The sequence below is a fragment of the Dendrobium catenatum genome, unplaced genomic scaffold (assembly GCF_001605985.2).
Source record: "Dendrobium catenatum unplaced genomic scaffold, ASM160598v2 fragScaff_scaffold_410, whole genome shotgun sequence".
NCBI lineage: Eukaryota > Viridiplantae > Streptophyta > Magnoliopsida > Asparagales > Orchidaceae > Dendrobium > Dendrobium catenatum.
This window is the reverse complement of record NW_021318872.1, coordinates 469374-479575: the sequence shown is the minus strand read 5'-3', so window position 1 is coordinate 479575 and position 10202 is coordinate 469374. Positions and strand designations below refer to the sequence as shown.

Here is a 10202-nt window from a genome sequence, read left to right as displayed (position 1 = left end):
CAGTCAACCCTTCCCTAAGTCTTTACTTTATTTGGCAATTTGGCACCATACAATTGTATCCCAATTAGTTTTTTTTTTTTTAACATTTTATTATTGAGTTGAGATGACTCTTAAATATTAAGAGTTTCTATGCGGTTTCGTTAGTATTATCGAGTTTATATTATTCCATAACCATTTCTTTTATATTTTCTTCAGTGTTGCTTGGTAAGATTCCCTGAGGTCTTTTAGTTAAAGATACATCTAGATGTCTTAATTAATATTTAATACTATTTTAATGGCAGCAACCTGATCTTATAATTATGTGCCCAATTAAAAAATTAGTTCTTCCAACGAAGGCTTCACATCCTTAAATTGGTTATTTAAGTGAAATCTAGGGGGGTAACAAGGTCTTGGGTTTACAAAATTTTGAGAAGTGTGGTTCCTATTTCAAAATTAATTTGTTTTGTTCGAATTCCAATTATTATTAAAATTTTAATTATTACTCTAGTTAAAATTGGGGTGATTTCTCCCACAAGGATTAAAAGGGTTAAGAAAGGGTTGTTGGTTTTATTATTAATGGAACTTAAAGACTCTACTCCTACTACCTTTAGTTCATAAAAAGATCCAAAGATATTTTCTTGTACTTTAAATGATGAATTATTACATGAATTGATTCCAAGATTATCTAGTTTTCTACATATGGAAACTACTTTTGTAGTTAAAATTGATATAGCATCTGATTCATAAACACTAGATACCTTTCTAGGATTAAATCTTTTAGATAGCAAAAGAAAATTATTGTTAGCCATATCCTTAATAAAAATTTTGGCCTTACTAAAGGGTTTGACATTAAAGAACCACCAAAAGTAATAAAAATTTTGGCCTTACTAAAGGGTTTGACATTAAAGAACCACCAAAAGTAACATAAACAATCGATCTAAGAGAACCTATAAGATTTTTATAAAAGGTTTGAATGATTAGCCAATCAAGGAGGGCATGGTGTGGAAACTTCTTAAATAATTCTTTAGATCTCTCCCAAGAATCAAAAAAGGATTCCCCATCTAATTGGGTAAATAAGGTGATATCATTTGTAAGATTAATAGTTTTAGAAGGTGGAAAATATTTAGCAAAACATTTATGGGCTAACTTGTTCCAACGAGCATAGGAGTGATGAATTTGACCATATCTTATCTTTATCCCTAAATGACAAAGGATAAAACCTAAGTCTAACGAAATAATCAAGAACACCATTATATTTAAAGGTTGTACATATTGATAGGAAACTATCTATACATAGATTAAGATCTTCTATTAGATATACCCCAAACTAAGAACTATGCATTATTTCAATTAACAAAAGTTCTAGCTCAAAGTTATTAGCCTAAGTGCTTGGCCTATTTATGCTTTATGAATTCCTTCAACCATAGGGTTAGTGTATTCACTAAGCACTCTAAGTTGAGCATATTGCGCATGCACGCGCGCGCGTGCACGCACACATCTATTAGTAGCTAATTATTTCTTAAATGAAACCTACTTGATAAGCAAGTGTTAATTATACATGAGAGAAAAAAAAGGAAAGTTATATTGCTTTTACCTTAACTATTAATTATGATGATTTTTATAAAATTCCTTGAGCCAAAATTGGAATAAAAGATTCTTATTTCTAATAACTACTGAGGGTAATAATTGGCAATCCTTTGCCTTAATAAATTCTCAAACTAACAATGTGGTAGAAAATAAAGTACACATTATAAGATTAAGGTTAATAATTAAAGAGGAAACTAATAGAATTATAAGGTAGTATGAACCTACTCCAAAATGTTAAATATAATACTGATTTAATGTTTAGTCTCCACTATAGATTATGAGATGATCCTATCCCTATTGGAGTTTCCAGAAAAAAAATTATATGAAGAAATAAATTGAACCAATGGATTTGTTATATAATTCATTAATAAAATTTGTATAATTAACATTATAGTATCTCAAAAGATAGACTAATGTTTCTCTATGAATTCAAAAATAGAAATGAAACTTACTTTTGTAATCAAACTAAGCATATGAAATGTCATATTCATCTTGAAAGAAAAAAGTAACATTCACCTATCATTTTGATAATAAATCTAACAAAGGAATAAAACTTTAGTCTACGTCCAATAAAGTAGGGTTCATTATTTATTCTATCCTTTTTTGTCTTTAGCGAGAAACCTCTATAGTTATTTACATCACAAGATAAGTCTTGGAAAAACTCTCGATTAAAATGGGGGTAAGACTTCTTTAGATTTATAAAGTTTTGATCAATGATTTAAATTTCTCAACCTACCAACTCAGAATGAAATAAAGCCATAACATTTATTTAATGAGTCATTGAAAATATATGTAGAGAGTTCTTTAAGATTTTGTATACCCAGAAATCACTTTAACCTATACTAATGTTTAACTTTTATGATTTATGATAAGATTGAGTTAATATTTATGTTGAAATTTGTTTAGAAAGTTCGATAGCCCTCTTATGGAGGAAGAATACAGTGTTTATGCAATCTTTATTTCTATCTTCTTGGATTGGATAGCCAACCCACCTAAGCACATTTCATAGCAAAAGAAAACGTGTCAAGTGTGAAGCATTCAAGATAGCTAGCTCTTCTTTTCTTCTTCTTTTTTTTGGTTAAAACCTATAGGGGGTTAACGTGTTAAATAAAAAAGAGGTCACAATGTCCTTAAGGAGGTACTTCAGCTCCCTAATGCTCGAATGAGCTACAAAATAAATCAAAAAAAAAATCTTAGAGCTGATAGTCCCCTCTAATCAAAATACATAAATACCTCAAATCAGAAATAACTAAATAACAAGACTCGAACATAATTAATTGAGAAGACATACAATATAAAAGAGGAGGGAAAATATGTAAAATGATGATAATTAACCCAACCATATTAACACCATGTCAATTGATATTAGCAGCCAATATAACCATAGTATTATTAGTAATCAGGCTCGACATGTAATCAACCAACTAATCACTAATGGTGTTATTCCCATCAATTGTCCTTAAAAAATAAATAGTAGGATAATCATTTCCATTAATAAAAACAAGTTGCCCATATCTAATCTACCTCTAGTGTGAATCCCTTTACATTTTTAAGATTTTTTTTAGGTTAACCTAGTGAAGTACAAATTACAAATAATCTTTACAAGAACATTTATAACATTATGTTTTAGCTTCCCTAATTTTTTTCAAAATTTTTGGGCATTGTAAAAATTTCTTAAGAAATTGTCACCTATCAGTACAAGTGAGGTTTTTCGGACTGTCATGTGTCTATTTTGCAAATTAATTTCACAAGAATTTTCTAAATAAAATTAGATTGTTTTTGAACATTTTTCTATAAATTTTGAATCCCTAATAGATTTTTTTATGAATTTTCTACTAAAAATTAATTATAATAATATTATTATATATTAAATAATAATAATAAAAAAAATCTAAATCCATCATTGCTATATTAAATGCCATTTTAATTTCTTGAAAACCAAATAGAAACTTTTGGGAAAAAAATTTATAGGAAATTGATACATGCTCAATTACTATTTAATTGTTATAATGTGATGTTATTTATGCATATGTAATTAAATTATATTTGTTAGGAGCTATAAGGGACAGGAATCCTTTGAGATTCTATATGTATCAGGGAATTTTTTGACGTTATAAGGGGCTAGAATCCTTTGAGATTTTGTTTGAGATAAATATATGTGATATATTCTGGTGCTATAAGCACAAATAAAAAGGGAGTCATAAGGGGCCAAAATCCTTTAAAATTCTGTATGGGTATGAGAAATGTGATTTAAATTTCAATTTATTTATTTATTCTATATTATTATTTAATTCAGAGAAAAACTACTATACATCTATTACATGTTCCAATTTTGTAATTCTCACTTCAATGATTTATTTAAATTGCATTTAATAGCTTTTAGATATTCAACAAAATATTTGTTAAAAGAATATTTGAAAATTTAGATTTGTTTATGTGGCTTGCTGAGCTGTTATAGATTATAGTGGTTTTACTTCTAATTTTTAGGACCTGGGAAGGGGAAAGAGGTTGTGGACTAGCAATTCTGGATCAGATTTGCGATCATAGGTATTTTGTTATTTTGAATTTAGTACAATCATGACTAGTTTAATTTTCAGTTTCGTAGCTCTTGCTTGTAGTCATGTATTATATTGCAGATATTTATTTTTGATGAATAAAAGAAACTTTATGGATAAGTTTTTTAGTATTAAGATATTTAAGTAGCTATGTAGTATATAGTTTATTTTAATGAATTTTGGCAGAAAAGAAAATCTGAAATAATTCCAAAACTTGATCTTGGGATTTACCAGTCACAGCTCAACATGATAGGATATGTCGTGGCAAGGTTGGGTTATAACATCCAGTACAAATAGCACCCACTGGAAAAGGGAGTAACACCAGAAGACACACAACCAACAACAAAACCAATCAAAAGGATGGTAACAAAACACCAAATTACTAAGAACCAAGTTAAATTAAAATCCTCTAACTATTTAAGAGGCCAGATTAACACTGTAGAAATATCATAAGAAAAATCCACAAAACTATAATAACCATGAATGAACCAGCAAAAAACACATCCAATGAGATTAAAACCATCCATAATACCTGTCTGATCACATAAACCAATCATAACTAGAGTAGGACTAGATAAGCAATGAAGAAGCATAAAGTTACTTTAATTAGAATCAAGGATTTAGGTTTAGATTTTATTCAGGACTCTTAAATAAGAAAATGTACCAAGCTAATACAATTTTACTTAATTTTTACTCTAAACTTTAAGTCTAATTATAATTTTTAGAAATTTATTCTAAGTTTGAATTTTTTAGAATAATTTTATAGCACAATGACTCTATGCCCATAGGGAAAAATATGGTAGCCCCATTACTTAGGCTCCTCATCCTTTATTATTTTCTTATGGTTTGGGTTAATATATGTTATAGGAATGTAAAATACAAGCATGTATAGGTAAAGGTCCTCATGTATGCAATACAAAATTTTCTCATCCTGGATCTAACATATTTATCTTCATAAAGGTAAAAATACATACAACGTGAAAACCTAGAAAACAATCTACACTCTAATGCAATGAATCTACTATCTTATATAAATGCAATGCATGATTTATGAAGTAATGTATTATGAAATTTTATTTACATTTATAGTAATAGTAAAGTATAATGCAAGGTCTACAATAAAAGAATGGTGGCTAAGCTCCTCTACAACGAGACTATTTTTTTACACCTATGAAATAATATATATTTAAATGTGATTACATATTTATTTTTTAGGTCTCCTGGCTCCGTGATCTTCTATATACTTATTGAAAATAATGTCCCTCAATGGAAGATAGATCATTTCTTTTTTGAGCTTTACAAGTGTATATGAGCAATCATATTTAAAATCTTTACAATTTTTTTTACATTCACAACTCAATCTAATATACAATGGATTTACATTTAAATTTACATTGAAAATTTTCATTTACATTTGATCATTTTCACATTTTATATTAATGTTTTATAATAAATAAAAATGCTTTACTCTTATTGGACTGGTGTAAATGTGTATGCATGTTAGTAAAGAGAAGCGTAACGCAAAAAAAAAATATGTATAACATCCAAAGTACATGAATGTAAACAAACAACTTAAGGACACCCTCCAAGAAAAGTGTCCAATCATAACAAAGCATAATAAATAAATATCTCCCCAACCTAGGCTAGAGTTTATTGCCATATGAAACCCACTAAAGTTTGTGCCAACTTGTGCAGCTAAGGTATGTCTTAAGTTTATATTTAATTTATGTTGTATATAATTTACTATTTATTTGTGATCACGTCAAAGAATATTTAATTCAAAATTTTAATTATAAAATTTTGAGGTTTTTTTTATTTAAATGTTTTAATAGTTCAAGTGATTTTATTTCAAGTTTTAAAAAGCTATGGAAATTAATAACTCCAAAGTTATTGAAGTTACTAATAAACAAGTCCTATGACTTACAATTGTAATGCATTTGTTCCCCTCCTAAGAGATAGAGCAGTTGGAAATTTTTACAGAGAGGGTGTGTGCTAATTTTTAGAAAGATAGAATGTTGTAAATTTCAATTCAACCCCAACCCCCCCCCCTTTAACGTGAAGGCCATTATGATGGCGGAGGATCGACAACTTTTTTTGCCTGCTAGTCATTTTTTTACGCAACTTTGTTAAGGTTAAGGGGTTTGAAAGGGGGAATTGAAATTTAAGGTGGAATCCTAATCTCTGGTCAAGGAGGAAGTATTTCATGTTTGTAAAGGCAAGGATGTGGCATCTATGGATGGCATTTGTGTTTTGAAAAGACCTCATATATTTGACTATTTTAAGTGAAAGAGTAATGTCATTTTGGGCACTAATAATTTAGAAGTTTCATATTCTTCTAGTCTGAAGTAAAATTTTAATTTGAGTGTTTTTATGGTTTGTTAATTTGAGTGTTTTTTATGGTTTGAAGGATAATAATGTTTTAACAAAAAAATATAAGGTAATTCCAAAATTTATTGATTTTTTATCTAAAAATATTGATAAACAGTCATCTGATAATTGTCAAAATGATGCTGAAGCTTTTAAAGTTAATAATATGGATGTATTAAATTTGAAAATTACATTTGATGAAGCGTCCTTATCACATGGGAGCCTACAAAATGCTTGTACAAACCACCTAACATTAAAGTTGTTAAACTTGTCTTGAAGGTTGTGATGACTGAAGATAGAGAGGCTGTCAAACTCCGTTTAATGCTCAAAGTTTGAAAATTGCAGTTGAGAAAGTTTTTTTTATTTTTTATTTATTGTAAAAAGCATTCCTTTTCCTCTAATTAGTATTGAATTAAGGTGATAGTGGAAAAAATTTTTGGATTTCTTATAATTCTTGGATTAGATTACATTTTATATTCCTTTTATTCTTTATAGTTTATGGATGAAGTGTTTTGGGGAGGTCCATGGTATGTAGATGGTTACATTTTAGGAATGGATAAATGGTCTCCAACTCACACCATTAATGATGAAGGGAATGTCATCACCTGTTTGGATACATATGCCTCATCTCCCATTGCAATGTTGGGATGAAATAAACGTTATCAAAATTGCATCAAATGTTGACATTCTAATATTTTTAGATAGTAATATGTTTTAATTGCAAAGGAGATAATTTTATAGATTTTTTATACCTATCAAGCTATATTGTCAGCTCACGTTGGGTGTTTTTGTTAAATATGTCCACGGGCATTTTTTTAAAAACAAAAATGCAAATTCTATACTTTTTTCCTTTAATTGAGGCAAGATTAGGCATAATAAGAATAATTTAATGGAGAGTAAATTAGATACTTATAAGATTTTTTACCCAAATGCTATAGACAAACCCAATTTTGTAACTTAGGATACTATTCCTAAGAAGCTTATTCTGGATAATTCAAATGATCATATTATGTCTACTAAGTATTGTCCATGGATTCATGTTAAATATTTTAGAAGCAAATTTAGTTCTTCTAGTGTTGTTTTCTACAAGGGTTCTTAAGAAAAAAAATTCCAAATTGATAAAAAAAAAATCTAAAGGATTCTTCTATTTGATGCTATAAACTAGCAGAATCTGATGGAATAAAGAGTTGAATCAAATGATATATCCAATTGTGGGAATAGAGTTGAAGTTATAGAGCCAGATAATTTGGAAGATGTGATTAAAGATCATTTCTCTATCTAGATCAAAGATAAAATTAAAGATGCTTTTATGAAGATTCTTTCTCATTTTCCCATACATCATTCTAATGCTGCTAAGCTCTAACTTGTTGTTCCATATTCCACATGGTATAAAAAAATTTATCTCACCTTGTACTTAATATACATAGTGTCCATATGTGTAATTAAAACCTAGTGTGATGTATGGCCTCAAAAAGGAATGCAATAATAATTAGAAAATATTAAAATTATATGTTTGCATACCTAGACATAGAGGATGTAAAACTTGCAAACTTCTTTAGGAGATGATATAACTATGGGAGTTCAACTAATATCCTTTTCACCCATAAAAGCTTGACAAAGATCCAAGGATGAAAATGCTATGAATCACATTTGAAAAGAATTTTATTAGGAAAGATATGAAATTCACATTCACAAGTCCAAAACACTTTGATTACATAATGTATCCATTATTTAACTATTTTTTTCAATAACTAAACCTCAACAACAATCAATTTTATTTCAATAGGATAATTTTGTAATTAGAGTAAACTGAAACAATTGATAGATTAAAATTATACTTCCTTGTACGTTTGGAACTCTACTCTATCACTTTATTACTTGATTTAGTATGTATGCTGGTGTATATTATGGCGATTTACAACTTTATATCTAAGAAAACTTAAGCATTATTTAGGTGTGATAGAGCCATAAGTATTTTTATAACTACAATTACACTCCACCATATCAGCCACCATTAAGCTTTAATATATATTGTGAGAAACGTATCAGATTATATTTTAACACTTTAAAAATTCTTGCAACATTGTTAATAATTGTAAATCTCCAAAGATTTTGACTTCTTAAAATTCAATTAGAATGTTTTACTCTAAACTAGTAATCAAAGCCTCGTAACAAAATTTATTATTTATATAGGGCTCAGACCAGTGGTAAGAGTAATACATCTTACCATTATCTAGAGTAATGAACATTATATCATTTCTAACATTCCAGGGGGATTTATTTTGTAGTCTTTTATCTCTTTAATAAGATGTAATACCATAAAAAAAAATCCCAAGAAGAGATTGAAAGTTCATTAGGGATGTTAGGCCCTATAGAACTAGCCCAAAGCAAATTAAAAGAGAGAGGTGAATTGGAAAACTTTAAAACCAAAGATAAAACTTGAACCAAAATCACCACGAAAAAACAAGTGCGGAAGAAAATAATGCGGAAGCAAGAATAAGAAAACAACACACCAGATTTATAGTGGTTCGGTTAAACCTTGACCTACATCTACTCCTTGGAGGCACCCTCCAAGTATTGCACTAAAATCGTGACTCTCCTTTAGCCCCCACAGCTAGGCGGAGAAGCCCTTACAAAATCACTTCCACCTTCCCCGTTGCGGCAAAATCGCCGGATCCTTTGACACCAAGGAGATCTTCTTCTTTGGTGAACTTACCTCGAGATAAGCCTTGAATCTGATGGTACTAAGGTGCAAGTTCACCGAAGCAACCATGTGGAATCCCCTCCACACTCCCTTGAGTTCCTCCCCCTCACATGATATTCTCCATCTCAAACTCTACCCTTTCCTCTCTCCCTTTCAAGCTCTCTCTTCAAATTTCCCCTACAAGAACGAAGCTATAATGGCTACCAAAGACACTTACAAATTGCCTTGCTATAGCTTAAAAAGAAGCTCTCAAAACGAGCTCATTAATACAAGTTGCCGCCATTATCATCCAGGACGATAGGCATATCGTCCTGGCAGATTAGCTCAAATATGAGGAAAATCATCCTGAATATCACCCTGAAATGAACCTGGATGAGGTCTAATCGTCCCGGACAATCTTGCGATCGGCTCGGACGAAATCCCCATTAATTGCTTTCCAAAACTGCCTGAGAAATTTTAGAAATATCGTCCTGGATTGTCCTAGACGATATTATATAGTCCAGGCCGATCCTCTGGACGATGTCTAAAAAAAGGTTATTTCTTAATAGATATGGCGGCAGATTCTTGCTGAATTGAGCTAATTGTCCTGGCTGATACAAAATCATCCAGGACGATGTGTTTTGCGTAAAGACGGCTACTTTAATGAAGATGCTCTAATTAGGGTTTCTACTTTTGTCAGATCGTCCAGGATGATATAAATATCATCCCGGACGATGTTAACAAAAATTGAAATCTTTTAGGGCACAACAGAAAATCTTCCAAGTTACAAATCATCAGATGCCACACCAAATATAACGGACTCAAGAAAGGAAAAAGATTACAAACTGACTCAGACCTAGTCTACCCAATCTTGAGCTGATTTCAAATTGCAGTCCGATCGTGTGAACCGGAAATGTCAATACATAAGGTAGTTGTAGAGAAAAAAGAATGTTTGTTATCATCAAAATCATAAGCCATAGATCCGTAACAATCTCCCCCTTTTTGATGATGGCAAACAATTCAATTTGAAT

General features: G+C 30.0%; 1 non-coding gene across 1 annotated transcript; it reads left to right on the top strand.

The window, feature by feature from the left end:
- Positions 1–970: 970 nt before the first annotated feature.
- LOC114579471 lies at positions 971–1077 on the top strand. Its single transcript, XR_003700471.1, has one exon. It is a non-coding gene; the product is annotated as a small nucleolar RNA R71 (small nucleolar RNA).
- The last annotated feature ends 9125 nt before the right edge of the window (positions 1078–10202 follow it).